We start from the raw sequence: 27,537 nt of genomic DNA, 5'->3' as shown, positions 1-27,537 counted from the left end.
ACATTAAGAGCAATAAATGAGAATCACTAAATTTCCTAAGCTAAGGTACAAGAAGATACAAGCAAGTCATGTAAAATATCTGGAAATGACAAAGTGATCCTAACCTCTCCATTGTACTGATTTTCCATCGCTGGTGAATGATAGTTTGATATTTCATATTACAGAGCCATGGATGTTTTTCAGTTTTCTAGGACGCAGCTGGGCTCATACGAAACATGATGGTGTTTCAAATTAAGAGATAATGCCCTTGTTGGAATGAGACTCACTACACAAATAAGAACTGGTTACAGAGTTTGGCTAAGTGAGGGCTCTTTTATATGTTGTTGCCTGATTTAATTCTTCTTCAGCAACATCTTTGGTCTTTTGGTCAATTATCTTTCTAGATAATTAACAATGCCAAGTAACCAGTGTGACTAAATTTTTCCTTTAATGAACTGATCTGTTATCTCTCACCAGAAAGATATATCTTCAAATATTTGTTCATGACTGACATGTATTTTTTTCTAGGCACTGACTCTTGGATTCTTTAATTCCACATTATTTTTGTGTTAAAAAAATGATTCTAAGGTGCTGTCTATATTTCATAGTGATCTGGATGTTAAAGGTATTAAACCCTACTTAACATTATACCACCTCAAGAAATATCAAAATAATTAAAATAATATTTAATACAATTTTATAAAGGATCATAAGAATAACAAATAGTGATTATTTGGGAACCAAATGTTAGAAATAAAAGGATAAATTTCATTTTCCAGATGAGGAAATGAAGCTAGTTGGCTTGTAGCTAACCAATGTCAGATCTGTGTCAAGTCGAGTTTATTTCATTTTCAGCACTGGATTCTGGAATGTTCTACAAGACCAGAGCTTCAACAAGAATCGTCTAAGAATTGGTGATGCTGTGATTCATTACCAAGAGCTATCTAGCACCACACATGCATTTAATATAAAATAGGGTCATGGAATGTTAGAATGGGAAGGAGCCATGAAGAAGGTCGTTGGCCAACTTTCTCATTTCTTAGATAAGAAACGTGTTTTGTGAAATCTTCACGCTCCAGCTATATCCTGGCTCTAGTTAATTTCTTCTTCAAGCTGATACTACTTTCTAACTCATGTTCTTCTGTGAATCATTACAGCCTAGATGTTCTCGACATGATTATTTTAATCATGCCCCACTGGCATTAAAATAAAAAGTCCAAGTCTTCTATTTTTTTAAGTCCGGTTTTCTAGTAGCAATCTCAAAATCCTGACTGTGAGCCACTTCTACCACTTTGCTACCCGGCCATTTAGAACACAAACTTCTGAATTAGAAGAATAAAGAATTCAAAGGGAAAAAAAAAAGCAATATTTGGTTGAGTTGGCTAGGCTTCCCTTACTTCTTTAGTATTCAAGTGGACAATTTATACAATTTCCCTTCCTTTGATCCCTAGCTGCCCACATTACCAAGTTGCAGGCACAAATTACTTGCCCATCCCTCCATGCATAGACTTTGAAGGACATGGAAAAAAAAATTCACCCGTTGTGAAATTTCCAGACTGAAAATGCCTACAGTTGCTGCTGCTGCTGACTTAGACCATATGAGGGGAGGAGGCTACAGCCAGGGCTGCCCTCAAGGCACCTACCCTGCCAAATCTCTTGGTCTTGCCAACATTATTTCCTGAATAATGAAGTTCCTCATGTGTGTCCACTGGCATGCCCTTGGAAGATCAGGAATACCCAATCAGGAATCAATTAATGGAGGAGAAGAACACAAGACAGAGCTTTTTATTTAACTTGGAACTACAATAACCACGAAATGGCTCTGAGTATTTTGTGAATCAGATTGCTGTCAAATCCGCATATTTTTTTATTTGGATACACTTCAGTGATTGTACTGTTCTTTGGTAAGAACTGTTTGATGTTCAAAAACCTTGAAGCCATTTAGACCACTTTCTTTCCCCCTTTTCAAATAGAAATTTGCGTTTTGTCCACCACAAAGAGAATTCAAACGCCAAGAGGTCTGAGTTCACTTTGAAAGTCCAAACCCACAAACTCTGATTGGCTTCTAATCTTGGCCAGACACATTCTCCAGGGCTCCAGACCTTACATCAAATGGGACAGTATCACGTCATAATGAGGACTGTAGAGTGCAGGGCAGATTACCTGAATTCGAATCCTGCGACTGAAATTGAGCAAATGGCCTCATTTTACTTAGCTTCAGGTTACTCATCTTGCAATGGGGTAATGAGGGCACAAACTTCCTTCCAATACTGTGTGTGGAGCCTTTGGGAGCCTGACACAAGGCAAGCAATTTGTGAGAAGATTGGGAGAACTACCTTTTTGATAAAGTTCATTTGCATTGGGTATTTCCTTTTTATATAAATGAACTGAAATGATTTTACTAATAAAGGAGACTCAACGAGCAATTACACACTGTTAGACTGTCAGTTTTAAAAAATCATTTGAAAATATCTCTAATGAATATTACTTATGCAACAATTTCTGTCTAACATATTACAATATCCTGCCACTCTTTCTTTTCCCTTTTTTCTCTTTTATGCTTTAGCCCAAACTACAGTCTTTTCCCATTTTCCCCAAGCCCAAATCAATATTTTCTACTTATTTTCCTTGGTTCTCCTACCCCTGAGTGCATTTGATAATATTTTTGTTTGATTTTAAGAATAATTTTCTGCAGGAAATGTTCTAATAGTGGCCAGAGATGAAAAGGGAATAGAAATGGAGCTTGCGAAGACAAGAGGGCAAGAACAGAGATACTAGAAAGAATGAACTAGAAAGTCCGACTATGAAAATTCCTGTAAATAAGAGGGAGGAGAAAACAAACTTACTTAATACCTGAGCTCTAGTAAACCATGTGGCAAAGTTTTAGTTGCATTCAGATAGATGCAGATGATAGATGAGTTGTGTAGGTATGGAGGCTTTTGTGAGAAACTCAAAATGTAATTGACTTCAACAGGGGCACTGCTTAGGGGTGAGGGCCAGGAGGGAGGCATTGAGCTATATTTACTTCTCAGGAATATTAAAGGATGTGCTTCATGGGAGATCCTGAGTAGCTATCTGTCAAGTGAATGAACAAATGAATAAGTGAATGAATGAATGAATGAACAAACAAATGAAATGCAACAACCAAATAGATGTTGGCAGTAAATGTAATTAAATTCATATTTTAAGTATAGAATTGTATGAATAGAATATTCCAAGACCTGCAGTGTTCTAATAAAAACTGCATTATTAAAATAGTATAAGAAACTAAAGCATACTATATTGATAGATCAATATCTTGGGCCCTCCTGAATGAGAGGGGAAATAAACCAAATGGATCGTTCTTTTCCACTTTCAGCTTGTGAGAGGAGACAAGGAGAATAGTAAACCGGCTCAAATCATCGATATCTACCCTTGCCATCCCAGCAGATGCTGAACAGCTCACAAGAGCAGAAGTTGCAGAAAAGGCAAAAGCCCAATTCCAACGATGGCTCAAATGAAATAGCCAGTAGGCTCAAAGGCCTTGGGGCCATGTATCTCATGGTAGCAAAGCTTTCACCTAGGGGATGGTTTGAATCCGGAATATTATTAAGCAAGACATATCCTAGTGGCCTCCTAGGAAGTTTCCCTCAGAAAAATTCATTCACCTCAATCTTCCAACCACACAAACCAAAGCCCTTGGACAGGAAGAAGTTCCATTTAACAGGCTCTTAATTTTCACCCATTTCCCTATTGACAACCACTCAGATGTAAATTGCTGAAGGCTTTTGCTTCCAGGTTGCTATAGGTTGTGTTTCCCCAGAAACAGATTCCTAGATGGAGATTAATGTGCAAGACATTTATCAGGAAGCATTCTGGAGATCAATACCAGGGGAAGAGAGGAGAAGGAAGCAGAGTTGGGCAGGGAGAGAAGTTGAGATGTGATGCAGTTCCACTAAAGATCTCAGCATATCCCTTGGGGAGCTCTGGAGCTGGGATGACAACTTAGAGTTGGGGCAAAGTGGTTGGGGCTTTTACATCCCTGCAATGGTTGGCATTGGATGGGGGCATTGGATAGGAGCTTCTTCTCAGAGTAGATGTTAACTTAGGCAAAGCATATTTCTTTAACTGAGACAATTCTCCAAGAGGGCTCACAGCAGAGGGCCATCTTCTGACAGCACTGCCAGCAATTGGGGAAATAAAGGCATCGTTCCTCCTACATACCTGCTGTGGTTTCCTTTTGATGTCAAAGCAAACAAAGAAAGAACTGTAAAAGTAATTTTATTCCAGAAGATGATATTAGATTAGACAGAATACTATACTTAGTTGGAATCTCCATCATATAATCCCAATTGAACATTTAACACCATCACGTACCCACTTTATTTTATTATATGATTTTTGTTCAAAATTTTTATAAGCACTTAGTGGTGAGGCTGGGAGAGAGTTTTTAAAAAATCAGGTATATAAAATAGGCAATAAATATTTTATTTTTAGATCTGGCCTACCATACTAGCATGTGGCATTATAGCAGATACATGTTCTTGGAGAATATTTTCACTTCTTTATTTCCACTTAACCAGATCTTTACAGTACAACGACTTTCATACCAACATAAGAAAATATACCAACACATATCACCTTAGAAGTAAAATAGATTCCAAGTTTGTTGCTCAGCCAATGCTTGGAACTTTGAGTTATTGTATAGATATGTGGTTAAATTGATTTATCATACGTTTCACATAGTTATTGCTCTATGGTATAGGTACTATCGTTTCCAACAGATAGCATTGTTTTTATAACATTCTGAGTAAATGATCCCCCTCACAGGACTATTATAAATAAAGATATCTGGAGTTGGTCAATGTCATTTGACTATATATATTTATATTAATATATAGTCATAGAGCAGAGCAATTTAAAGTGGGAGGAGAAGATGATCTATTCTGGGTGTCTGGGAACTCTTCCCTGACTCGGTGTCACCCGAGCACTGAAAGAGGAGCAGAAGTTAAAGAGGCAAAGGTAGGAACTGAGGAGGGCATTGTGAGAGCAGTTCATGGAAATGAAAGCATGTGCAAAGGCTCTGTGTGGTATATGTATACCATGGAGTACTGCTCAGCCACAAGAAACAATGGTAAACTAGCACCTCTTGTATTATCCTGGATAGAACTGGAGCCCATTCTTCAAAGTGAAGTATTGCAAGAATGAAAAAACAAGCACCACATGTACTCACCATTAAATTGGTACTAACTGATCAACACTTAATGCGCACATATGGAAGTAACATTCACAGGGCGTCGGGCAGGTGGGAGTGGGAGGAGGGGATGGGTATATACACACCTAATGGGTGCAGTGTGCATGTCTGGGGGTTGGGCATGCTTGTAGCTCTGACTTGGGCAGTGCAAAGGAAATATATGTAACCAAAGTGTTTGTACCCCCATGATATGCTGAAATAATAATTAAAAAAAAGGCCCCATGCAGGAAGGAGAAGGTGCGGGTGAGGTTTACTTACTTCTTAGTTTGGCCCTTTGGTCTCATGAAGCATAATTAGTTTGGAGCATAAATAGTACCATGGCCTACGGTCTTAGGTAACTCCTTTAATTTTGGTGAAGTCAGTGCTAATGCTATTGATGGCATTTTTTTTTTTAAAGTAAATCTTAAGAAAATTTGGAATCTAACACTGAAGCAGCTTCTACTGCATGTGATTTCGGCTATGGAGTGTAGGAAAGACCACTACCCACACTGTCTGAAAGCGACCTTCTATCCATTTATCAAGCTATCTAAAATTCCTCCACTCAAACCTCATTTGGTTGGCTTTTGACAGCCTCTTGGTTTTATAGGGAGTCGTCATTTATAAAGATATACCTGAGGGACATAATAATTTAGAGGAATATAATTTTCCTACAGATGATCTAACAGAAAGAACCCAGACCTCATGAAAATGGAATGAATGGAATACAAGGAGCCCTGGGGAAAGAGAGGGAGAGGAAATGGGGAACCAAGGCCTCAGAGAGTGTCTTCGAAAGAGCATGAAAATGTGTAAAAGAAAAATTTTACCTACTCGAGAATTTGGCCACAGGACTCCCCTAATCGTAAAAGAAAAATTTACCAGTGTTGAGCCATGCTATTTCTCAAGCAGTTTTCCTAAAGCCTTCCTTTTCCCCTACCCTTGTTCTCCCAGCTTTTGTATTGGGAGCACTACCACGGAGGGTGGGAGGAGTCTCAGGAATATGGTACATTCTTTGTGGGTGAACTTCAGAGTTATGTAGCCCAGACAGATTGCAGACATATTGTTCTGTGGGTCATGATGCTAAGATTTATAGCGCAGGTGAAGAAAGGAAAGATCCATTCCTATCTTTACTGCCTTGAGGAAGGCTAAAGAGGAAACTGCATCAAACAACAAGCCTTTGTTCTCTATACTTTAGAATTGATGGAGTAGATGATTCAGGCTTCCACTCTCCCTCGGTGCCTAACTCACAGCAAATCAAAGTCATGCGTACCTACTGCCCTTGATATACTCCGTAATTCTTCCATTGACCCCAGAGCCTCTATTTTAAAAGTCATATATTTTTAACAATAAGTGAGATGTATTTTAGTGTTTAGTGTACTTTGTAGTGGTGGCAACAGCAAAAATGCTTTGATTGTGGGGATCCTGACCAGTTGCTAGGTTGTGTATATTTTTATAGATATAATTCTCCTTTTGGATTTTTGCTTGAGGTTGGTTTTGGACCTCATCTTGGCTGTTAATGGGAAATCAGTTTTGCTTCTCTTGCCCTCAGTTTCATCATCTGACCTAAGAAACCACAAGGTAGACAACTGCAAAGGCTCTTCTGCTCCAACTTGAGCATATTGGTCCATGTACTACACGACGATAGTTTTGTGGCTGGTTCTCAGTACTTGCTGGAGTACTTCAGTCAAAGTTTGATTCTGTGCTGTTTGAAGTTGCTTGATAAATCTTTTCCAGCACTCTGCAGTCTGCAGGGACTGATGCACTGAAAATGCTATATATTAATTGAAACAGGCAACACGGAAAGTGCTGTGGTAATTGAAATGCCATTCACCTTCTCAGCTTTGAGTGGAGTTACTTATGGTTACTATTTTTTGTTAAAATAGAGAAGCACAATTCAGTGACCTGGTGCACTGTTTTGATTTTTAGATAGATTAATGGGACAAAACAGACAAATGTAGAAGTTTTAGTAACCACTCAAACCATTTCACCCCATCAGCAAAATATAAGCCATGATAATGGACCATTATTGTCAGTGCCATTGACCAGCATTTATTAAGGTGATACTGCTATGTGAGACCCAGGGCCTCATCAAAGGACGTGGTATCCTCTGTAAAAGTGTTCCTTCCTAAGGAAGAAAATTATTATTCTATATTTGAATGGTACTTAATGGTTTACAGCACAGTTTTACACCTTTATTTTATCCCAAGAACTTTATCATATAAGTGTTATTATTAATTCCAATTTCCAAAGGTGAGGAAATTGGTGCACAGAAAGTTTATATAGCTATAAAGTGGCAGAGTAAGAATTAAAATCCAGATATTTATGTTTTTAGCTCTAAATGATGTTACCTCTATGAAACTCTGCTTTCCAGGAACAGAAACTAGAAAGAGCAACTAGGAGCTCTGAGTAATAATAATATAAAAAAAAATCCAAGAATAAGCAGAGGAAGAAATGCAGCTATTGAAAGTTGGAAGGCATGGGAGTGTTGCCCCACTGCAAGTTCTGGATCCCACATGCAGATGCAGGTGTTGCTTTTGTTGTGTGACTTGGTGTGAGGGTAGAGGCCTGTCCACTGTCCACAATTTCCAGTCACCAGAGAAGTGTGATATATGTGACAGGTTGTGGGATCAGCTAGATGCTGGGAGACCCCAGGCTCCCTGTGCTTTCTCTGTCACCATGCGATGGGTGTAACTGTGGGTGGGCAGTGGTGGGGAAAATAAGACATTTCTCGTCCTCTCTGCAGCTTTCCAGTAGGATCCTAAGCATAGCTCCTGCTCTGGAGTGTTAACGGCCTAGAGTAAAAGGAGCCCTCAGAGTCCAGCCCTCCAGTTCCGGGAGAGCAGTTATTCAAATGTGTGCATGCTCCTCTAATTCGAAGTGAGGCCATTTTGCTAAATTATTCAGGACATAGAAAAAGCACATTTATGTACAAAATCTGTGTCAGCTGAATCCTCTAAATGTCCGTGAATTACTTATTTATGAACCACATAACTCTTTGTGGGAAAAATGTAAAAGGTGGGAGAGTCTATATGGGAATCAGAGAGAAAAGGCCTATGCCTTTTGCTCCTCCTCCTTCTCCTCCCATTCCTCCTCCATTAGTTTGTTGAAAACTAGTCTATTCATCATAGGGATGGGGGAATTATTTATTTATTATTTATTATCTATTATCAATGGCACACAATCAGAGCTATCACTGTCTAAAGTTGATTTTCCACATATCTGGCTATATTAATGCAGATACACTGTACAGTAGTTTCAAAATCTGATGTTTATGTTCTTCTACCCTTTCTCTGAGTTCTTTAGTTTTCCTTAGTTTACTTGTAGAATCTGGAGCACAATGGGCATGAAAAAAATGCTCACAGAGTGAAATTTTTTGATTTAAAATAAATATGTAGAATTTCTAGGAGAATGATACAAGAGAGCAGCAGATATATCCCTGCATGTGTAAGATGGAGTATCATTAGGAGAATTTCTCATAGCTTTTTCTCTGTGGGTTGGGGGTTTGAGATGGGACATGGGTAGAGAAGGAAAGGTGTTAATTAAACACCTGCTAGCAACTTTCACAGGCATGTGTCATTTAACCTTCAACAATTTGGGGAGACAGTCCGACATTGTTATATATATGAAAAATCAGGCTCCACGAAGTTAATTTGCTCCAGGTCACATCCTTTGTTGTGAAGCTGACATTTAAACTCAGGTCTGTATACCTCTGGACTCGTGTACATTCTTTCCATTGAATCTGTGACTCTCAGAAAGATATCATTTAGTGAGAACATTTGGCTTCCTAATGACACAGCACATTCATGACAATTTTTTTGTTAAATTTTTAACTCTTTTTTGAATTTTGTCTTGTCTGATGAGATGGTGTTTTCTTCTCTTCTCACCCCTGCCACATCCCTACCTTGCCTTCTTAGTAGGTGGTCCTTGGTAAGAGGAAAGAGAAAGAAACTTGTTTGGCATCATGACATGTTGAAGTGATATGAGAATGGTTGACATCAGTAAGAGGAAATGTTTTTGTATCATTGTGAAGAATCCAAATGACCTAAAGTTATCCTCTGAGGCCCTTCCTTATGCCACTCCTGCTGCTCCTGTGATGCCTGGTCCTTGGTGATCGTGTGTAGATGGAGCTGGGGTCAGGGCAACTGTGGGGTTGGAGAGAGGAGCAAACTTCCAGATGCCCAGTGGAGATTGTTTTCAGTTGGCTAAGAGTGGACCCCGAGGCAAAGCCTTGGGTACAGGTAATCTATTTAAGAGATGACCCCAAATAACACAGTGAAGGAGTGTGGGAAGGGAGACATGGGAGAGAGAGGAGCTAATACAAGGTGCTTTAATGAACAGCGTACTACTGCGGGCCAACTAGAATCAATTCTGCTGAGGACTCTCTGAGAAAGTGAATGGGATGGGGAAGCTGGGCATTTATTCATTAATTCCTATTTCATATTGATTGAGCTTGCCCTGAGAGTCTTTAATTCTCCTGCATTTCTTGGTTGTGCCTGTCATTGGTAGGTTCTGCTTCCACAGAGGCTGAAAAAGTCCTCAGGCAAGGTTGAGAGTGGCCCAGGTGGGAAGTTGTCCATTTATTGTCATCTTTCCTGTAGCTGTAAGTAGACTGGAGACAGAGGGGGTGTAAAGCAGGACATCAGTAGCACTGGCTACAGAGGTCTCTAGGAATGGACAGGAAACTTGATGGGTCAAGTACAGAAGTACTTTGCACCATTCTGTAGGCTCCATGTTTATGTGTGATTGATTAGCGATAAGACGTCTCTGGAGAGAGGTGTAGTACAGCAGTTACAAGTGTGGGATCTGGCAGCAGCTCTGGGTTCAGATCATCTCTGTTACTGACCAGCTGGGTGAACTTGGTCAAGTTATTTAACTTCTTAGTGCGAGTCACCCCATCTGTGTAAAATGAGGATGACAATAATAAAACCTACCTCAACAGTGCTGGTGTCAAGTTGAAACAAGCTAATACGTGTAAAGCATTTACGACGGAGCCAAGCACAAAATAAGCATGAGCACTGTTTATTTCTGGTCATGGGAGAGACTTATATTGCCTTTTAAGTTTTACAAATGTCGAACTGAATGTTTATAATTCTTCCTCTTGAATTCTTTCACTAGAATGCTTTCTTTTGCATTCCACAATCAAATTCTACTCTCCCAAACCCAAGACTTCATATGTATCTTAACATGTAATCTACCCAAATTTTGAACTCAATTTTTAAGGGGGACCAGTTTATAAAAGGACATAGTGAGAAGATGTTTTAAAAACCAGGAAGTGCTGGTGTTGTCATAAACAGACTATATATCCTTATAACTTCACATAACCCAGCACCAAGATGTAGATTTCATTATGTTAACAATGAAATATGACAATTATTGTTACTGATGGGACATGTGCTAAGTACCAAATACATTATCTCATTTTAAATGTATATCACATCTATAGGGTAGACATTATCAGCTCAGTTCCTCAGACGAAGAGACAGATTCAAAGAGTTGAAATAACTTGCTTAAAATCCCACAACTGGTAATTTGTGGGGTTGGGAGTCTGACACCAATGCACATTTTTTAACCACTATAAGCAATTGAAACACTGCAACAAGCTAAATGTTATCCTCCCCTGACATCACTTGAGATACCGTATACTCAGGGTGGCTTTAGAATTGAAGCTTGTGTTGAGTCCCTGCACTACTCTTTGTGGCTTTGGGCATCACTTAACTTCTCTGAGCTCATTATATTATATGTTTTCTGTAAAAGAAGAATAATGGCCTCTACCCCACTGGGTTATTTTGGGGATTCTGTGAAATTATCTTAGTACTTTATAGTTCAGTATTATATAAATTTGATCATCTAAAACAATAAAAGTTTTGAAATGAGAGGCTGGGAATCTATATGAATAAAAATAATAACAAGGGAGTTCAGACTAAAATTTCTTTCATAATCAACTTTTGCTACATATTTCAGAGTTTCTAATTGAAATTCCTCCCCATTTTATTCCATTTTATTGATTCACTTTATAAACATGTATTAAATACCTACTGTATACCAGGAATGTTTTATGTGCTGAGACTAAAAAGACGAAAGTAATATGGTATCTACATTCAAGTGGCTTAAAACTCTAGATGGCTCAAAAATGTTTTCAAAATAGTATCAGGAAAATTAGAGTGACGAGGTTTTGTTGTTGCCAACTTCTCTTTTTAAAAACATATTCTGCCCTCTACCTTCACAGAGAAAAAAAAAAACAACTAACCAACTAACAGTTTTATTTGCCCTCTACTCATTGTTTAGAAATAGTTAAGTGTAAATGCTTTTAAATTAGCCTTGTATGTCAAGCCTCTCATGATGATGTGTGCTTATTTATAGATAGACACCTCTATCTACAAATTAGGTCCTTCTCAAAAGCTGTGAAACATTTAGGTCTTCAAAACCATTAAGATTGTTAACTTTGGCTGCAGATAAGCAGAATAAACAAATCCCTTTCCAAGTGGGCACTAGTTCTGCTGCCTTTTTTTGGCTTTTGAAGCTCAAAGAAGTCAGAAGTCTCAAAAACTTGTTTCTTCCCTAAACTGAAAACTTTCTAATGGGCTTCATTGTTTTGTTTCTAGTCTTTCTCACTGGTGTAGGTAATGTAATGTTTCTATGTTGGTTGTGAATAGCCTTAAATGGTTTTCTGATTTCTATTAATCTTTCTACTTGTATATAATTAGTTATTTATCTACCCATTTCTTAGCCCAATACTGGTCTTAATACACTTATAAGTATCTTTTCGTTCCTAAATAATTAACCAGTATGTAAGTGAGAATAGAGCTTGAAAATGTATTTCTAATTTTCAGGGGCAAGTTCATGGGTTTTCCTCTTAATTTACTAATTTCGATGCTTCTTTCTAACTCAGTGGTTCTTAAGGAGACATTTTTGGTTGTTACAGTCGCTGTTGCTGTGTAGCAGGTAGAGGCCAGTGATGTTGCAGACACCCTATAGTGCACAGAGCAATGCCCTATAACAAAGGATTATCTGACCCAAAATATAGATAGTACTGAGTTTGAGAGACTCTGTGAGTTTGACATTATTATCTGAAAATTTTCGGAGATGTAATTGCATTCTTTAAAGTTAATTCTGCCAATCATAGTCTTGGATTTCCCAGTGGTAAGATAAGCACAATCTTGCAAATTTATTTAGTTCATCAGCAAAGTAGCAAACCCAACAACCTCCCACCCAATGAATTTTATTATTCCAAAATGAAACAAATCAGAATTTTGACCTCCTTTGACTCATTTTATAAGATCCCTTGCCTTTATTTTAAATGTTGTCTGTGTATGGATGGGAAGAACACCAAAACCATATTTTATTGTTTAAGCTCTCTAAAGGGTTAACATGACCTTGGCCAGTCAGATAAAAAGGTAGCAGAATAATGAATGCAATCACCACTTGTTGAAGGGCCAGAATTTGGGCGACCATTGTGAACCTCCCACACTTTCCACAGAATCTTTTTTTTTTTTTTTTTTTGAGACAGAGTCTCACTGTATTGCCTGGGCTGGGGTGCCGTGGCGTCATCCTAGCTCACAGCAACCACAAACTCCTGGGCTCAAGCGATCCTCCTGCCTCAGCCTCCTGGGTAGCTGGGACTACAGGCATGCGCCACCATGCCCGGCTAATTTTTTCTATATATTTTTAGCTGTCCGATGAATTTCTTTCTATTTTTAGTAGAGACGGGGTCTCGCTCTTGCTCAGGCTGGTCTCGAACTCCTGAGCTCAAAACAATCCGCCCGCCTCGGCCTCCCAGAGTGCTAGGATTACAGGCGTGAGCCACCACACCTGGCCCACAGAATCTTTTTAAGGTTTTCTCACTTTAAGACCTTTGCTTGTACTATTCCACTCTTCCCTAATTATTAAAATTTTATCCATAACTTAGGGCCCAGTTGTCTGTAGAGTAGCTTAAGAAAAAGTAATATTTCTTCCTTAAATAAATTTTGTGGATTCCAGCACTCTGTGCTCCTCTGTCATTTCAAAAGAAGATATGCATATGCACTTAAAAATATATATATATATATATCATTTAAAATATATACAGTATCTTCAACAAAATTTTAAACATTTTAAAGGTGAGACACTCCTATTTTATATCTTACTGTGTAGGAAATGTGTGCCTATAACATGAATGGAATTATTCATTGTTCCTCCTTGAATTTGTTATCTCTCATATACCCTCTTATAGATTATTTCACTATGTTTTAAAATATCAGAAAAAGAGATTATTTCTTAGCTAAACATAGAAAGATAGAGAGCCATGCTTACTTGAATTAACCTGTTTAGTTTGGTGTATTTTAAAGCATTTAGATTTTCTACACAGTTTTCCCACAGAATGTTCATTCTCGTTAATGAAAACTCTGAAGAGAGAGAGGTGGAGGGTGAGAGGTGAAGACAGATAAGGATTGGGATGTGTGTTTCTCACAGGGCAGCAAGTGGTGGGAGACTTTGCCCTAGACCCCTAATGCTTATCTCACATACTTGCTAATCATGTGGAAGAGGGAATGCCCTGATTTCAAACTGTTAACTGTAACGATAACCACACATGTGAAAGGGTAGCAATGAAACCTGAAAGCAAAGCACCAAGTTTTGCAATTCTGCTTTGTTTTTTTCTGAACTTTCCCCAACTATGTTCATACCATAAAGAACAAATCAAAATATGATGAGGTAAACATTCTATATAGTCATGCGATGAGATCACGGTTAAATACTAACATATTTCTTTCCCATATTCCCTTGAAAGTGTTTTTGTCTGTTGCTTTACAGTTCACGAGTAGCTTTATTCTTCCCTTCTCGGTACTAAAAATTCTTTTGGATTGTTCAAATTTTCTTTTCCAAACAAAACACAAAATTATGTATTGCAGATGTGGATTATTTAGATTAAAAATAGGAGCATAGTTTAAGGATTAAAGATAAGGTATAGCAGTCAAAATATTTGCAGAGTATACTTGCAGAGTATCAAATATATATCATTTAATATCCCCAACGTGCTTACACTGTTGCCCACTTTGCAAAATAATTCTTGTTGAATTGTTTTGCTCTTGAGGAAATCTATTCATTTTTAAGACTCTCTAGTCAATACAAAACTGTAAGCAAGCTTAATTTTACTATAGGGATGGAGTCTGATATATCTAAAAAAGAGATTTTATATTTGGAAAATACCAATTACATCCTATCTCAAACAAATTCATTCCTCGAATACAGGAAGAATATGTAAGAGGTACATAGTAGGTCAAGAATACTTCATATAAACTTTATGTGCACTCTAAACCACAGAAGAATAATCAGTATATAATTGAATCATTCACCAATGCAGCCAATTGACCTTAGATATTAAGACCTGACTTACTGCGAGCCAGAATTGGGATTGTTTCTATTAAAGAACAATTCAACATCTCATTCAGGCTCTTTCAGGCTCATTCATTTTCTGATAACTAAAGATGAAATTCTTTTAAAATGATAACTTATCCACTGTTCTATTATTTCTATATTGTTTACATTATTTCTAATAACACTTATTTTCTATAAAACATGATTCTGTTTGTCTTTATAGTGGGAAAAATCGAGAATGCTATTATGTGATTCAAAATGAAATCTTCAAATTTTGCTCTGAAAATATCTCTTACAACTTGAACTTTTATGATATTATGTACATCTTTATTTCATTTTGTTGCCTTACACATGTAGCAAATGCTTGGAGAGATACCTGCACCATAGGTGGGCTGTTTTCAGTATTAATGTTTGCCATGTAAAAACCGTGTTTGAGTTAGCTATTGATTTGTGCTATGTGAGAGCAAGTCATTTATAGGTGCCTCATGAAATGTGTATTATTTTCCCACCACTTTTCATAGGAGTTTGGCAGCTGCAGGTGGGAGTGGCCATGGAGGTGGTGGGCCAGCGACCTGATGACTGGAAAATCATTGACAATCTGATATGAAAGATGGCTATGCACAACATTATCATCCCCTCTGGCTCTTAGGTGAAGATAAGAGGCTATGGCAGTGAGATTTCCATTTGTTTAAATGTATGCTGTAAAAATTCAATGTTTTTTTTTTTGCTGGAATCTCTCTATATATACAACCTGTCCATTAGTCACCTCATACATTTTATTATCACTTCATACTTTATTTTCTTCCTTTGACCTCAGGAAGATTCCCAAGTAGTTCTAAAACCCATTAGTATCTCTGAACACTCACAAAAAGTCCATAAATGATTTCTTAATGGTCATTAGTAATCAAGATTAAGCAATCTTGGACTGACCAGAAGTCATTGTATGGAGACTTTCAAAAAATCTTTAACATAAAAATTCTCCTATTCTTTTTTGTTAATACTATCATTTCCCTTTTGAGTATGTAAAAATACTCAAAATGTTTACCACTTAATATACCCAGTATAATGAATGTGCAAATTCATCCATTTTCACTCTCTGTTATTACTTGGATTTACAGAAACAAGGAGGTTGCAAAACTCCTATGGTTTACATGGAAAATGAGGAACCCTTCTGACTGTTCTCCCTCCCCCCACACTTCTGGTTGGCCCATTGAGTAAAGCGGCTATAGACAAAGGGCTTCATAATATTGTATTTAGATATGGTTTCCAGCTCCTGTGGGCACCTGTACCATCTGAGGAATGATCTATAATGATGTGGGATATATATAACATAGACATGTGGGATTTAGAATAGTACAGCTGGAGTTCAAATCCTGGCTCCACCATATTCTAGATGTGTACTTTCAGCAAGTCACCAGTAAAGTAGGGACAATGCTAACTAATAATGACCTCGTATGGTGGTTGTGAAGAAACAATGCGATAATAAAACTCCTAACATGGTGGCTGTTATGCAGTAAGCACTCGATGACTCTGGTTAACCATTACTTTTATTCCTGCTTCTGTGCCTGAGAAAGCACATTGAGAAAGACTTCTCACACTCAGAAAATGTGGTCACTAAAGGAATATATCAAGAGAGTTAAGAACAAATCATCTAAATGAGAGGCCAGAGTTTTTGCTTGAAGCTCACAGGATAGGGAGTTGTACTGTTTATTGGGGCTTACTAAAAGTCAAAAGTAACTGTACAGATAAAGACTCATAGAACGGTCTGCAATTTCACTCCTGGTATCATCACTTGGCACATTAGCAGACAATCTGGTCAAAAGTAGAAGTTGACCAAAGTTAAAACATTCCTTTTAGAGGCTATAGACTTATTTCAAACCAATTTATCATCTTCTTCAATGTGTAGAAGAAACAAACTGTTTTTCTCTGTATTCACACTCAACATAGAACACTTCTGTGACCAAATGTGTAGGGTTTTTCCCCACAAAAATTCAATTCTCCAATCCTCTGCAGATACCAACTTAGTGTACTATAATTGAATTCAATTATGACATCATGTATCTGGAATTATTGCAAATGCCACAGGTTAAGGGATCAGTCCCACAAGACTACCCCCCACTTCAGATACCAATTGAAAATTGTAGGTTCCCAGATTACCCACAACTTCTCTTCAACTTAGCTGCAAATTGGAGGTTCCCATGATCCCCTCCTCAGGTTCAATCATTTGCTAGAACGGCTCACAGAACTCATAGAAACACTTATGTTTACTGGTTTGTTGTATAATAAAGGATATGATAAAGGATACAGATGAACAAACAGGTGAAGAAGTGCACAGGGCAAGGGGCTTCTGTCCCCATGGGAGCTGGGGTGCACCATCCACCTGGTATGTGGGTGTATCCACCAACATGGAAGCTCCACAAACCCCAGACTTTTGGGATTTTTATGGAGACATCATCACTTAGACATGATCAATTGTTCACTCCATTTCCAGCCACTCATTCCCTTCCAGAGATTGAGGGATGGGCTGAAAATTTCCAGCTTTTAATCGTGGTTTATTCTTTCTTGTGACCAGTCCCACCCAGGAGCCAACCAAGAGTTACCTCATTAGAACAGAAGACATTTCTATCACCCAAGAAATTCTAAGGGATTTTGGAGTTCTACATCAGGAATCGGGGCAGAGACCAATATATATATTTCTTATTATTTCACGAGAGTTATAAAAACAGCAAGTGGATCTTTAGAAGGCACCATCTATTGCAATCCATAAGAGTAGGGAGTTTTCCTCCTCCTAAGTATGTTTGATCACAGCAGGCGTCATAAAGACATTTGCCTGAATGCTTTCCACATTCACTGTGGGGGGAGGCATAGTGGGGATAATGGGGTGTCTTTAGCAGAATTTGTATGACATGAACCTTTCCATTTTCCCAAATTTGATCAGGAATACACAAACAGATATACTCCTACTAACAGCCCCCATGTAGTGTCCATCAGACTACTTTCTCTTAGCCAAACCTACTGGAGATGTTGGACAAAGGGAGAGACCATCACAGTTAAGTACCCTTCATGCATGAGGACAATGATTCCTGGAAAAGAACTTAGCATTTCAGATCCCACCATTTTTAGTTTAGAATTTCCTCTTCTGAGTTAGTTCCTTCCCCAGCTACAACATCAAAGAATCAGTAGCCCCGTTAGTTAGGAAAGCAGTATAGCCCAGTGAGGTGGTTAAGCATTCTCCATCTGAAGTCAGGCTTCCCGGATTTCAAATCGAACTTTAGCCACTTTTAAGTCTGGTGAGTTTGTGAGAGTCTCTTAGCCTCTCAATTCTAATTTCTGCATTTCTAAAATGAGATAAAAATAGAATCTAACTCACAGGCTTTTTTTTTGTGTGTGGATAAAATCAGATAATGAAAGTAAAGCAATTAGCACATTTATTGAAACATTTAAATGCTCAATAAATTAGGGTTTTTGTTGTTAGTATTTTGGGGGCACTGTTGGTTCTATATCAGAAAGTCAACCTAATGAGATAAAATTTTCTTTGAGTTAAATGTAGTAGCAATGGGATCCTTAGGGAGCTAGAAAACTAAGAGTGTGGGAAAGCATGCCCCAGTCAGCACTTTGGGCTGGAAGAGTAGTGGAAGAGGTAAAAACAAACTGTTAAGTAGGGTGACAAGACATTGTCTATCATCCCAGCAATGCCATTTGTCTAGGACCTTGGATACTGCTATGGGTTGAATTTTGCCCTCCAAAGTCATGTTGAAGTCCTAGCCTCAGTATGTGACCTTATTTAGAGACAAGGTTTTTATAGAGGTAATCAAATTACATGAGGCCATGAGGGTGGGCCCTAATCCAAAGTGACTGGCATCCTTATAAATAAGGGGATTTTGGACACAGAGACATGCATCAGAAGAGAGTGCCATGTAAAGAGATTTAAGGAGAAGACAGTCATCTACAAGTGAAGGAAAGAGGCCTGGAACAGATTTTTCCCTCATAGCCCTCAGAAAGAAGCAACCCTGCCAACATATTGGACTTTTGGAATGTGAGACAATGAATTTCTCTTGTACAAGCCACCCAGTCTGTGGTACAGTAAGTCCTCAATTTAACATCGTTGATAGGTTCTTGGAAACTGCAACTTAAAGCAAAATGACATATGATGAAACCAATTTTACCATAGGCTAATTAATATAGACAAGAGTTAAGTTTCTACAACATATTTCTGGTCACAAAAACATCACTCAACTTCTAAATAAAGACCAAAACACTTCTAATATCAAATGTTGAAATACATGTGAGCTATACATACATTTCAGAAAGATCAATAAAAACAAGTAAGATGATTATTTACCCAATGATTCCAGTTCAGGGTTGCAGGTGGCTGGATTCTATCCCAACAGCTCAGGGGCAACGCGGGAACCGACCCTGGACGGGACGCCATTCCATCACCAGCGCACTCACAACCACACCCACACTTACTCAGCCTGGGACCATGCAGACACACTGATTCACCATATGTGGACATCTTTGGGATGTGGGAGGAAATCAGAGGACTTGGAGAAAACTCATGCAGACATGGGGAGAACATGCAAACTCCATGCAGACAGTGGCCTGGGACAGAAATCAATTTTTTGTTCTCATCAATGTTATAACAAAATGATGTTGAACCAAAGGACGTTGTTCCATGACCTGCTGTACTTTATGTATAATACATGTGGCAGCTCCAGCAACCTCATACAAATCTTAATAAGTGTCCTGAAGTAATGTTGGTGAGAACATTGATGCCACAGGTAGTGGCATGAGAAAGAAGCTGGCATCCCTGGGTTACTAGGCCAGCACAGCCTCCAAGCCAGGAAGGGCATCTTAGGGGAGTTGCCAGTTTGAGTGTGGCTTAATCCTGTTACGTCACTTGGAAGAAGCAGAATCCTAGAACTTTCCTCTCCTTTAGTTTTCCAAGGATTTTTTAGAGCATAGGGGGAGTAACCCTCCCATTGCTTTTCATTTGGTGTCAAAAGCATCCTCAAAGGACTCAACATATTTAGGTAGAGACCTGGATTTGGTTTGAGACCAATGGGAAGGGAAAGCTATGAACCTTATTTTTGGTTTTTCTTCTCTTCCTTATTCCTCCATTTTTGTAAATCAAACTCAGATGACAGGAAATGTCAAACAGAAATAGTTCTACTTCTGTTTTGACCAATACAAGCCACTGGGGGTATAGACAGTTATATGAAATTAATTACTAACATAATCATCCAGTCTTTTATTTATCAGACATTTATTGAGCCCTTACTATAAATCAGGCAAAGCGCTCAACTGGCATAAGAGCTTCCATGCAAATAAGATTGGGTTCCTGTCCTTGTGGGGCTTACATGAGGGAAACAGGTGAATAAACAGAAGGTTGCAATGGAGTTTAATAGTTCTGAGTGGCCCAGAGATGCTATGAGGACAAACAGGAAGGGCATTATCCCAGCCAGGAGATTGGAGGCTGTAAATTGTAAGCTATAAATGATGCCTGAACCTAATCTTATCAGTTCTCTTAGCTGGGTGAACAGAGGTGGAAGGAAAAGATAGGGCCACCCACATAGTGGCCCTAACACATACAGTGGCGTGGGGGAGTGAAAGAGCATGACACAGTAAGTGTAAATGACTCTTTTCAAGAAGGTTGAGTATGGAGGGAAGGAGGGAGGATGGGTAGTAACTAGAGAGTATGATAGGACAGAGGAAATGCTATCTTTAAGAAAGAAGAGGAAACAATACTGTATTGCATACTTAAGAGATTTGCTAAGTGAGTAGATCTTATGTTGTGTTCTTATCATAAATAATAATGATAAAAAACTGATGAGTTGTATTTTATATTTCTTAAATTTTTCATATTTTTACGTATAATAATATGTCTTATTAGAAAATTTAACGATGTTATAAATTTTAAAAGAAGATTCACTAATAGAAATCTAATTTCTTTAAAAAACCTGTAACCACCATCAGAAGGACTGTGATTAAATAAAGATTACCTAGGAAAGAAAAAGAAAGAAAGAAAGAAGTGTAGTAGCCACATAAAGTAGAAAATGAACTAAATCCGGGAGTTAGCATTCATTCACTGTTTCAATAAATGTTTATTGAAGTTCTAAAATATGTTAAGATTAGGGGACAGAGTGGTCATTTTTGACCTCGTGGAAAAGGTCTAAGTTTACCTCTTGGCTGTGTCATTCCCTTTGCTGTGTGGTTTGTGAGCAAGTCACTAACCAAAAATGGGAGTCTCTGCACCTTGATTCTCTCATTGACATAATGAGAAGCTGGACCAGGATCACTCTCAGCTCTAAAATGATGCTGTGATGAATGTTAAGAAGAGCATATTCTTCTAGTTTGCATGGGTAGAATTTAAGGTTGGTTAACTCCAATCCCCTCTCCCCCACCCCATTCTAACTCAGAGTACCCTTGGCCCAGAGTACACTGAGCTAATGATTCCATATTGGGAAGAGGAGTGTTCATATACAGGTCCCATTAGGCAGCAATCCCCTTCTCCCAGAGTAATAAAAATCATACATTTATGACTTGCATGAAATAAAAACCGTGAGCTTTAGTTGTTTCTGTGAAAAATCTGTCATCTCTCTGTGCAAACTGGTTTCTATCACTCAGAGGGTTACTGTAATAATCATAGACATTTTTGTTCCACCATTTTATACTCATTTTTTTCCCAAAAAAACAATAGGATTTTTACATATTTTTTTTATAAGCCATTATGACTCAATTATGAAAACATTAAGTGTTGAAGGGAGAGAAACAAGGCTGGCCCAGGAGAAATATCTCAGGCAATAAAATTTTTGCGGCTCCCTGAACATGCTAAGCACCCCTCCTTTCTTTCTCTACCTGAACCTCAGCTGTCTTCTTACTTAGGTTGGTGGTAATGAATGACTGATGCTTATTAGCCACTAATTATGAACTTAAGAAAATGATCACACACTTGAAACTCAGACTTGGGCGGGGAGGGCAACATACATAACCTAAACATCTGTACCCCCATAATATGCTGAAATAAAAAAAAAAAGAAAAGAGAATGATCTTATGTAATCCTTATAAGAATCCATGATAAAGATGCCATTATCCCCTTTCACAGGTAAGGACATTGATACTCGGAGATAATAGATAACTTTCCCAAGACCATATAACTAGTAAGTGCCAGAGCAGGAATTGGAACCCAGGTCTGGTTTATCCTCCAAATAACCTTATTCTTCTAGTCTCTCTCTGGAAGATTTAGCTGGTTTCCCACTGAGCATGTTTGCGGAGTTGTAGACATCAATATTGATTTCAAACAGTAGTCTTTGCTCTCTGATGGAGCTTAGCTGTGCTTTTTACCCTGTTTCAGTGGTGACCATCCCCATGTAAAAGTTAGGGAGAACTAAACCTCTTCTTTCTGACATATATGAGGCATAAATTTGTACATTTTTGAAGCAATTAAGCATTATTTGGATGGGGCCAATCTTTGGTATTTTATTTCATTTGGTTTTAATGGGAGAATTACTTTGCTGAAATCTTGAAGACAAGTATCTTTCTCTGTGGGAAGTGAATATAAGCTGAAGGCAGAAAAAGAATTTACCAAGTAGAAGATGACCGCCCTCCCACCCCCCACAAAAAAAATTCTGGCAAGTTGAGGCTCCTCATGGATGATTCATATGGCTATCAAGAGATGAGAAAGTGTGTGGGCACAGAGCACGAAGCAGTCACCCAGTGTGTTTTGATGGCCATGTGACTTAACATTCTGGTGGGAGAATTGGAACAGAAATGGGATAACTGGAGAAGCCACTGTAACTCTCCTCCTCACCCCCACCCCGACAAAACGGCATTTAACAAATACCAGCTGATGAAACAAGCCTAAAAGCAAGAAAAATCATGTTTTGATACTTGTAAAGGGAGTTGCTGGGAATGCTCTAGCATTATTTACCTTATATGTTCAACTAAATGCTACTGCTACCTTCCACCTATAAAGCATCCCTCTCTTCTCCCAACACTGTATATTAGCCCAAAAATCCATTAATCATTTTTGACAGAGGCAGCTGTCCTGTGGGCCTGTTGTAAGTTTCTGAGATGTTCTGTAGGATAAGGATACCCACACCAGTTGAAAGGCTAGTCAACTCTTTCCAAGCCTTTTCCTTTGTTTAGGGTTGGTCTCTCCATTTCCCTTCTTTACTTTGGCAATAGGGCTGATTTTCAGAGGAGTCTCCATTCTAAGGAAACCAAGACCATTGCTCCTCTTTAAGCATGTGGGGAAAGACTTTCTCATCTTGACAATTGCAGCTGACCTGGACATGTAGCCCAGGTCCTAGAATGTGAATAATTCCAGTGGATCTGCACAATATCGTATTTATAGCACCAAGGGTCCTCCAGGTGAACTGTGCTTCAGAGTGAAGGGTTCAGCATCAGAGTCTGCAGCAGTAGAGGGGATGTTTTCTGCCCTCCCCCTAAGTAAGTCTTTTCACTCTGTCATGAAGGGCTATGAAGAGGGTTTCGTTTCTTCTTGCTCTCCCTCGCCTTTGTAGCTGGCCTTGTGTACACATCCATCTTCCCTTCCAGCCCTGATTCTACAGCTTTCCAGGCTTGTATTGCCAACCCATGCTATGACTCCTCACAGTTTCAGATGTATCATGGCCAAACCAAGTTTTTTACCTTCCCTGCTCAACTGGCCTCTCTCTAAATCCCTCCCATGTCTGTTAAAGAAGGAATCTTTGACTTCTCCCTCAAGTTTCTCTCCCCTTATCTCTCTTCAATATCAACTCAATTTAAACAACAATAACAAAGCTCCAAAATGGTTGCTTCCTCCTCAACAATATGTCTGGTTTAAGTTCATTTATTTCCTGCTATTGATACTCTCCCAGCCTTTCCACCCGAGAGGCTGTAACCATGTATATTCTAGCTGACACTGCTGCCTCTGGCTTTTCTTCCTCCGATCCTTTATGCAGACCATACAGTTATGCTCTTCTCAAGACAATGTTTTCCTTGGATTTCTCCTCTGTTCAGAAGCCTGCAGTTGGATCCAGTATCTCCTGAATCAGCTCTAAATGCTTTACTAATTTTTAAGTTGTAATAGAAACCTTCTTCAAATGTATTGAACTTCATTTCTTGCTATTCCCCTAAACATAACTTAAATTGAGACAAGAAAATTCTCATCCACCTCACCACCACTGGGTTTATTTTTAACTTACATATATCTCCTCACTTGGAAAGTTTTCAAAAATAATTTTTATCTGAATTCTATTCATTAAAACTTAAACCTTAGCTCTCATCCTTTTACATGTAGCTTTCTCTGATCATTAGACAGTCCTCTTTACTGACCATTGCACCAGGAGGTGGATCTATCCTTCCTCAGAATGGAAATGAAAGAGTAATTTGTCTCAGATACAATGCTTTGGCCATGATCAGCTGAGACAAGTCCAGCTTCTACTCAGTAAGCTCTCTATAATAAGTACTTCTTTTTTGCCCCTGGGTACTATTAAGCAAAAGAGGTTCCTTGAAATGAAAATATGGAGAGGATTAAGACTTTGATGAAATGCAGATCAAACCTCCTGCTACTCCTGGTGCTTCCAAAAAGTTCAAGCATTATATTTTTGAGTTTGACTGAGGCATGTTCTTCAGTCTACATGCATGCAAAATGCAAAGAGTATTCCATATTATTTTAATCTTCACAATAAACTTATAGAAGATGAAGGCCAAGTATCATGTTCCCCATTTGAAATGTTAGCTCTTTGTAGCTGATAGTTAAGAAATAAGGATTGCTTGTATAATCTTATAAAATACCTAATCTCCTTTTTGACCAGGTGTGGTAGACAGAATAATGGTCCTCAAAAATATCCACTTCCTAATCACTGGAACCTGTGAGGATGTTCTTTTACACTGCAAAGGGACTGTGATGATGTGATTAAGTATTTGGGTGGGCTCGGTGTAATCACAAGGATCTTTAAGAGAAAGGTAGGAAGGTCAGAATCAGAGAAGGAGATAAGATCTCAGAAGCAGGGCTGGGGGTGGCAAGAATGGAAGAGTTTTGAAGAGCCCAAGATACTGGCTTGGAAAAGAAAAGGGCCATGGGCCAAGGAATGCAGATGGTATCTAAAAGCTGAGAAGTCAAGGCGGTGGATTCTTTTCTAGAGCTTACAGAAGGAAGGAGGAAGGCAGGCCTACCAACACCTTTACTGTAAACCTTCTGACCTCCAGAAATGTAAGATAATACATTCATGCTGTTTTAAGCCACGAAATTTGTGGTAATTTGTCATAGCAGGGCTCTATTAATAATATACCAGGGTAAGAAACAATTAGTGACAAGTCTTTGGCAAAGAAGCTGATTATGTAATCCATTATATTTTGCAGCTTTTATATTTCAGGGTGGAAAGCAAAGTTGGTAAAATAACTGGAGGGAAGAAAATTATTTATATATAATGTTCCCCTACCTGATAGGCTCACTGTGTATTTCTAGTTTCCAGACATCACCAACCTCTCTCTCCCTGTAGATACATTCAGCTAATGCAGCCCAACATCGACTGCATCTCTGTGAGTACTTCTTCATGTTTCATGCTTGGGCATGAAAGTAGAACTGTGGGCAGGACCAGTACAGATTCTGAAGGGTTAGTGAAAATTTTTGCTCCCCTAAGGCTTTTCCAAGCTATTTTCATGGGTCATTAATACCATGCCATTTCACAATTATTAATTAAAAATGACAGTTTGCTTTGTAACTCTATGGATAACTCTACTTAGAAACTACTATATACTTTTCAACTTCTTGGGGTTCAAGTTCAAACTTTTCAAGGTTGTCCGTTGAACTTTATTGAAGAGAAATAACTTTCAGGCACAAAAAATGTTTCATTGTTGTTATTTTATTTTTTTGCTAACATTCTATTTCATGGCTAATATGATTCTGGGAAAACTCACGTTTTTCATGCTATTTTCCTTATTATTTGTTTTGTAGTTTTTCAAGAGGTTCAATCTAAGTCAACCCTGACCTAAGTAATAAACTCTCAGTAACTTGGTGAAATTTCCAAAGTTTCTAGCATCTAAAAAAATTTCTTTAGAAATAAGTATTCTTGAATTCAGACACTGCCATAATTCTGTAACTTATTATATACAGCTATAATGGGTAGGAAGTTTGAAATGTTATGTGTAGCCTCTTATTTCTCATAATTACTAACAATGATTGAGCGCTTACTGCATGCCAGACACCATACTACGTATTTTAATTTGTTGGCCTGTGTAATTCCCATAACAGCTCTCTGATGCAGTGTGGTGAATTGATTGTATTCATGGACTCAGTTTTTCCCACACCTTTACTTCCATGCTCTTTAGTAACTTTCTTCGGCACTAAGGCTTGACCATGCAACTTGCTCTGGCCAATGGAACAATAGCAAACTTGATGCAAGCAGAGACTTGAAAAAGTGCTTTCGTATTTCTCTTCTGTCTCTTGGACCTCTGCCACCACCAGTGAACAGGCCTGGACTGGCTTTCTGGAGAGGCATGAAACATGTAGAAAAGTTCTAAGATATCCCAAGCAAGGTCATCCTACACTATCCAGCCCCCATTTCCCTTCTGGGTGATTCCAGAAGCCTGAGTGAGCCCTTGCTGACATCAGCCCAGCCTAGTCCAACCCAGATTTTGAGCAATAATAAATGGTTTTTGGTTTAAACTAAAAGTTTTGAGGTGGTTGGTTATTTAGCAATAGCTAACTGGTACACGTAGCTAGTAATATTATTCTCATTTTATATATGAGAAAATGAAATTTTAGAAGGATTGAGTATCTTGCTCAAAGTTTTGCTTCCAAATTGTTGACTCTAAAGCCCATGAGCTTAGCCATAGGCAATCAAACTACAATTTCGCAAACCGTAAAGTGAATTGTTCAACATAGAAGTTGATAGACTAGCTCTTTATATACACACATGTATACATACATAGTATGTACATGTATGTGTATATGTGTGTGTGTATGGTTTTTCCATTATTAAAGGGCAGAAATTAGCATTATGAAATAAATAGATGTGACATTTGAGGCATTAGGTGATATCATTGATTGGTTAATTTCACATAGAGGACACAATATTTTGGGTGGGATAATTTTCTTGTTATATGGGGCTCTTATTATGCTGCAGGATGTTTATAAATCCTGCCCCTTATAAGGTTACTAATCCTCCCCAGTCATAATGATCACTAAAAATGCCCCCACAGAAATTTTGATTACTAATTCTGGCCTCTATGCATTTTCCCCAATTTCTAAACCTTTCTGGGTGGGAAATGGGGGAGGGGGAAAGATATCACTTCCAATTGAGAACCACTCTTGAAAATTTTAAAGTATTAGATTTAATAACAAATACATGTGGGTTTTTTTGGTGGGTATGTATGCCCTAATTTAAAAATGTTTAATTTAATTTAATTTTTAAGGCTTAATAAATTATGATAAGGCAAACATCCTTGACATCACCACTCAGGTAAAGAAGTAGCACTTCGTCAATTAGCCCAGACACTCCCCCTATGTCCCCTGTCTCAACTGCAACCCCCTCCATTCTCTCAAAAGTAATCACTATCTTAGACTTTTATAGTAATCACTTCTTAAATTTCTATTATAACTTCATAACTCAAATGTGTGTCCCTAGTCATTGTATTTTTGTTTTGATTATACTTTTAAAATCTGCTATATCAGCCCTTTTCAATCTACAGATATTCTGTTCATCATTTCTTTTTCTCACAATTGAGCTGTTGAAGCATCTTGAATGTTTGCTTATTTCAGACCCAGAGCAGTAAATATGTGAGATGAACAATCACAGTAATATCATTTATATAGTCAACTTATACACAGTATATTCAGAATCTGTCACTACTGTGTATTGTTCAGAAAAATATTGTTATTTTGAACTAGTTTGTGTCTTAAGATAATGACTTTTGACTTCCTTCAATTAGCATCAGGGCCAAGGAACACATTATGTTAAACAGTGAGGTTAATAATTATTTCTCAAACAAAAGGCTTTGATTGATTTCCC

This window comes from Propithecus coquereli, unplaced genomic scaffold, assembly GCF_000956105.1.
Source record: "Propithecus coquereli isolate 6110/MARCELLA unplaced genomic scaffold, Pcoq_1.0 Scaffold23, whole genome shotgun sequence".
NCBI classification, from domain to species: Eukaryota; Metazoa; Chordata; class Mammalia; order Primates; family Indriidae; genus Propithecus; species Propithecus coquereli.
Note: the sequence above shows the minus strand (reverse complement) of the source record.